At 51.6% G+C, this 6,000-nt stretch overlaps 2 non-coding genes and 1 pseudogene across 2 annotated transcripts; all 3 read left to right on the forward strand.

Annotated features, from left to right (window-relative positions):
- The first annotated feature begins 1,064 nt into the window (after positions 1-1,064).
- Positions 1,065-1,182, forward strand: LOC132812529 (5S ribosomal RNA; annotated as a pseudogene).
- Positions 1,183-2,712: 1,530 nt separating this feature from the next.
- On the forward strand, positions 2,713-2,830 carry LOC132812524 (5S ribosomal RNA). The gene has a single exon (XR_009643705.1). It is a non-coding gene; the product is annotated as a 5S ribosomal RNA (ribosomal RNA).
- Positions 2,831-4,353: 1,523 nt separating this feature from the next.
- Positions 4,354-4,471, forward strand: LOC132812517 (5S ribosomal RNA). The gene has a single exon (XR_009643697.1). It is a non-coding gene; the product is annotated as a 5S ribosomal RNA (ribosomal RNA).
- Positions 4,472-6,000: the final 1,529 nt, after the last annotated feature.

Here is a 6,000-nt window from a genome sequence, read left to right on the forward strand (position 1 = left end):
GGTGAAGAAGTTTCTCCTCATCTCTGTCCTAAATGGTCTACCCGTATTTTTAAGCAGTGTCCTCTGTTTCGGCACTCACCAGCAGCGGAAACATGTTTCCTGCCGCCAGAGTGTCCAATCCTTTGATGATCTGAAATGTCTCAATCAGATCCCCTCTCAGTCTTCTAAACTCGAGGGTACACACAAGCCCAGTCGCTCCAGTCTTTCAGTGTAAGGTAATCCGCCAGTCCAGGAATTGACCTGGTGAACCTACGCTGCATTCCCTCAATAGCCAGAATCAAATCTGGAGAGCAGAACTGCACACAGTACTCCAGGTGTGGTCTCACCAGGGCCCTGTACAGCTGCAAAAGAACCTCTTTGCTTCTATACTCCATCCCTCTTGTTATGAAGGCCAGCATGCTATTAGCCTTCTTCACTACCTGCTGTACCTGCATGCTTACCTTCATTGAGTGGTGTACAGGAACCCCCAGATCTCTCTGTCCTGCCCCTTGACCTAAATTGATTCCATTTAGGTAGTAATCTGCCTTGCACCAAAGTGGGTAACCATTGATTTATCCACATTAAATTGCATCTGGCCACTCACCTAACTTGTCAGGTCACCCTGTAATCTGCTAACATCCTGATGACATTTCACCCTGCCAGCCAGCTTAGTATCATCAGCAAATTTGCTAATGTTATGGCTAATAGCATCTTGTAGATGGTTAAGATATATGGTAAAAAGCTGCGGTGCCAGTAGTGATCCCTGCGGTACCCCCCTGGCCATGCCTGCCATTGGGAAAGGGAGGCGTGGAGGAGTGCGGAAGGATGAGAGAATGCAGGCTGCAGCCTTATGAAGCAGGGGGAGGGCTTGCAGTTGGCCTGCGTGGGGATGTGGGAGACTACAGGAGCCTGGTGGGCAAGGGCTGGCTGAAAGGCAGCTGGAGGGACGGAGGGAGGGAAGCACGCACAGAGGAGGAAGAGCAAAGAGAAAGAGAAAAAAAAACAAAGGGGATAGAGAGAAAGAGCAGCAAAGAAAATGTGGCTGGCCAGCACGCCTTGAAGTAGGGAGAAAGGAAGGGGCCGGTGCCTACGGCCATACTAGTCTGAAAAACGCCCGATCTCGTCTGATCTCGGAAGTAAGCAGACTCAGGCCTGGTTAGTACTTGGATGGAGACCGCCTGGGAATACCAGGTGCAGTAGGCTTTTTCCGCCAGCAGGGGCTGCTCAAGTCACCCCTCTGCACTTGTGTTGTGCCACGCAATGGAGCGGCAGGTTATTTTTGCTGCTGCTGCTGCTGCTGCTGCTGCTGTGCCGGCCATCAGTCGCCTGCAGGCACCAGACAGGGAGGGGAGGAGAGCGGAGCGCTGCCGAAATCAGCGAGAAAGACGGAAAGAAAGGGATTGGGGCTGCACGCTGTCTGCGGGTGGCAGTCAGGAAAGGAGGACAATAGGTGCAGGAGTTGGCCATTCTGCCTTTCGAGCCTGCACCACCATTCAATATGATCATGGCTGATCATCCTTAATCAGTATCCTGTTCCTGCCTTATCTCCGTAACCCTTGATTCCACTATCCTTGAGAGCTCTATGCAACTCTTTCTTAAATGAATCCAGAGACTGGGCCTCCACTGCCCTCTGGGGCAGAGCATTCCACACAGCCACCACTCTCTGGGTGAAGAAGTTTCTCCTCATCTCTGTCCTAAATGGTCTACCCCGTATTTTTAAGCAGTGTCCTCTGTTTCGGCACTCACCCAGCAGCGGAAACATGTTTCCTGCCGCCAGAGTGTCCAATCCTTTGATGATCTGAAATGTCTCAATCAGATCCCCTCTCAGTCTTCTAACTCGAGGGTACACACAAGCCCAGTCGCTCCAGTCTTTCAGTGTAAGGTAATCCCGCCAGTCCAGGAATTGACCTGGTGAACCTACGCTGCATTCCCTCAATAGCCAGAATCAAATCTGGAGAGCAGAACTGCACACAGTACTCCAGGTGTGGTCTCACCAGGGCCCTGTACAGCTGCAAAAGAACCTCTTTGCTTCTATACTCCATCCCTCTTGTTATGAAGGCCAGCATGCTATTAGCCTTCTTCACTACCTGCTGTACCTGCATGCTTACCTTCATTGAGTGGTGTACAGGACCCCCAGATCTCTCTGTCCTGCCCCTTGACCTAAATTGATTCCATTTAGGTAGTAATCTGCCTTGCACCAAAGTGGGTAACATTGATTTATCCACATTAAATTGCATCTGGCCACTCACCTAACTTGTCCAGGTCACCCTGTAATCTGCTAACATCCTGATGACTTTTCACCCTGCCAGCCAGCTTAGTATCATCAGCAAATTTGCTAATGTTATGGCTAATAGCATCTTGTAGATGGTTAAGATATATGGTAAAAAGCTGCGGTGCCAGTAGTGATCCCTGCGGTACCCCCTGGCCACTGCCTGCCATTGGGAAAGGGAGGCGTGGAGGAGTGCGGAAGGATGAGAGAATGCAGGCTGCAGCCTTATGAAGCAGGGGGAGGGCTTGCAGTTGGCCTGCGTGGGGATGTGGGAGACTACAGGAGCCTGGTGGGCAAGGGCTGGCTGAAAGGCAGCTGGAGGGACGGAGGGAGGGAAGCACGCACAGAGGAGGAAGAGCAAAGAGAAAAGAGAGAAAAAAAACAAAGGGGATAAGAGAAAGAGCAGCAAAGAAAATGTGGCTGGCCAGCACGCCTTGAAGTAGGGAGAAAAGGAAGGGGCCGGTGCCTACGGCCATACTAGTCTGAAAACGCCCGAGCTCGTCTGATCTCGGAAGCTAAGCAGACTCAGGCCTGGTTAGTACTTGGATGGAGACCGCCTGGGAATACCAGGTGCAGTAGGCTTTTTCCGCCAGCAGGGGCTGCTCAAGTCACCCCTCTGCACTTGTGTTGTGCCACGCAATGGAGCGGCAGGTTATTTTTGCTGCTGCTGCTGCTGCTGCTGTGCCGGCATCAGTCGCCTGCAGGCACCAGACAGGGAGGGGGAGGAGAGCGGAGCGCTGCCGAAATCAGCGAGAAAGACGGAAAGAAAGGGATTGGGGCTGCACGCTGTCTGCGGGGTGGCAGTCAGGAAAGGAGGACAATAGGTGCAGGAGTTGGCCATTCTGCCTTTCGAGCCTGCACCACATTCAATATGATCATGGCTGATCATCCTTAATCAGTATCCTGTTCCTGCCTTATCTCCGTAACCCTTGATTCCACTATCCTTGAGAGCTCTATGCAACTCTTTCTTAAATGAATCCAGAGACTGGGCCTCCACTGCCTCTGGGGCAGAGCATTCCACACAGCCACCACTCTCTGGGTGAAGAAGTTTCTCCTCATCTCTGTCCTAAATGGTCTACCCGTATTTTTAAGCAGTGTCCTCTGTTTCGGCACTCACCAGCAGCGGAAACATGTTTCCTGCCGCCAGAGTGTCCAATCCTTTGATGATCTGAAATGTCTCAATCAGATCCCCTCTCAGTCTTCTAAACTCGAGGGTACACACAAGCCCAGTCGCTCCAGTCTTTCAGTGTAAGGTAATCCCGCAAGTCCAGGAATTGACCTGGTGAACCTACGCTGCATTCCCTCAATAGCCAGAATCAAATCTGGAGAGCAGAACTGCACACAGTACTCCAGGTGTGGTCTCACCAGGGCCCTGTACAGCTGCAAAAGAACCTCTTTGCTTCTATACTCATCCCTCTTGTTATGAAGGCCAGCATGCTATTAGCCTTCTTCACTACCTGTGTACCTGCATGCTTACCTTCATTGAGTGGTGTACAGGAACCCCCAGATCTCTCTGTCCTGCCCCTTGACCTAAATTGATTCCATTTAGGTAGTAATCTGCCTTGCACCAAAGTGGGTAACCATTGATTTATCCACATTAAATTGCATCTGGCCACTCACCTAAATTGTCCAGGTCACCCTGTAATCTGCTAACATCCTGATGACATTTCACCCTGCCAGCCAGCTTAGTATCATCAGCAAATTTGCTAATGTTATGGCTAATAGCATCTTGTAGATGGTTAAGATATATGGTAAAAAGCTGCGGTGCCAGTAGTGATCCCTGCGGTACCCCCTGGCCACTGCCTGCCATTGGGAAAGGGAGGCGTGGAGGAGTGCGGAAGGATGAGAGAATGCAGGCTGCAGCCTTATGAAGCAGGGGGAGGGCTTGCAGTTGGCCTGCGTGGGGATGTGGGGACTACAGGAGCCTGGTGGGCAAGGGCTGGCTGAAAGGCAGCTGGAGGGACGGAGGGAGGGAAGCACGCACAGAGGAGGAAGAGCAAAGAGAAAAGAGGAAAAAAAAAACAAAGGGGATAAAGAGAAAGAGCAGCAAAGAAAATGTGGCTGGCCAGCACGCCTTGAAGTAGGGAGAAAAGGAAGGGGCCAGTGCCTACGGCCATACTAGTCTGAAAACGCCCGATCTCGTCTGATCTCGGAAGCTAAGCAGACTCAGGCCTGGTTAGTACTTGGATGGGAGACCGCCTGGGAATACAGGTGCAGTAGGCTTTTTCCGCCAGCAGGGGCTGCTCAAGTCACCCCTCTGCACTTGTGTTGTGCCACGCAATGGAGCGGCAGGTTATTTTTGCTGCTGCTGCTGCTGCTGTGCCGGCCATCAGTCGCCTGCAGGCACCAGACAGGGGGGGGGGAGGAGAGCGGAGCGCTGCCGAAATCAGCGAGAAAGACGGAAAGAAAGGGATTGGGCTGCACGCTGTCTGAGGGTGGCAGTCAGGAAAGGAGGACAATAGGTGCAGGAGTTGGCCATTCTGCCTTTCGAGCCTGCACCACCATTCAATATGATCATGGCTGATCATCCTTAATCAGTATCTGTTCCTGCCTTATCTCCGTAACCCTTGATTCCACTATCCTTGAGAGCTCTATGCAACTCTTTCTTAAATGAATCCAGAGACTGGGCCTCCACTGCCCTCTGGGGCAGAGCATTCCACACAGCCACACTCTCTGGGTGAAGAAGTTTTCCTCATCTCTGTCCTAAATGGTCTACCCGTATTTTTAAGCAGTGTCCTCTGTTTCGGCACTCACCCAGCAGCGGAAACATGTTTCCTGCCGCCAGAGTGTCCAATCCTTTGATGATCTGAAATGTCTCAATCAGATCCCCTCTCAGTCTTCTAAACTCGAGGGTACACACAAGCCAGTCGCTCCAGTCTTTCAGTGTAAGGTAATCCGCCAGTCCAGGAATTGACCTGGTGAACCTACGCTGCATTCCTCAATAGCCAGAATCAAATCTGGAGAGCAGAACTGCACACAGTACTCCAGGTGTGGTCTCACCAGGGCCCTGTACAGCTGCAAAAAGAACCTCTTTGCTTCTATACTCCATCCCTCTTGTTATGAAGGCAGCATGCTATTAGCCTTCTTCACTACCTGCTGTACCTGCATGCTTACCTTCATTGAGTGGTGTACAGGAACCCCAGATCTCTCTGTCCTGCCCCTTGACCTAAATTGATTCCATTTAGGTAGTAATCTGCCTTGCACCAAAGTGGGTAACCATTGATTTATCCACATTAAATTGCATCTGGCCACTCACCTAACTTGTCCAGGTCACCCTGTAATCTGCTAACATCCTGATGACATTTCACCCTGCCAGCCAGCTTAGTATCATCAGCAAATTTGCTAATGTTATGGCTAATAGCATCTTGTAGATGGTTAAGATATATGGTAAAAAGCTGCGGTGCAGTAGTGATCCCTGCGGTACCCCCTGGCCACTGCCTGCCATTGGGGAAAGGGAGGCGTGGAGGAGTGCGGAGGATGAGAGAATGCAGGCTGCAGCCTTATGAAGCAGGGGGAGGGCTTGCAGTTGGCCTGCGTGGGGATGTGGGAGACTACAGGAGCCTGGTGGGCAAGGGCTGGCTGAAGGCAGCTGGAGGGACGGAGGGAGGGAAGCACGCACAGAGGAGGAAGAGCAAAGAGAAAAGAGAGAAAAAAAAACAAAGGGGATAAAGCGAAAGAGCAGCAAAGAAAATGTGGCTGGCCAGCACGCCTTGAAGTAGGGAGAAAAGGAAGGGGCCAGTGCCTACGGCCAT

Source organism: Hemiscyllium ocellatum, unplaced genomic scaffold (assembly GCF_020745735.1).
Source record: "Hemiscyllium ocellatum isolate sHemOce1 unplaced genomic scaffold, sHemOce1.pat.X.cur. scaffold_2804_pat_ctg1, whole genome shotgun sequence".
In the NCBI taxonomy this organism is placed as follows: Eukaryota; Metazoa; Chordata; class Chondrichthyes; order Orectolobiformes; family Hemiscylliidae; genus Hemiscyllium; species Hemiscyllium ocellatum.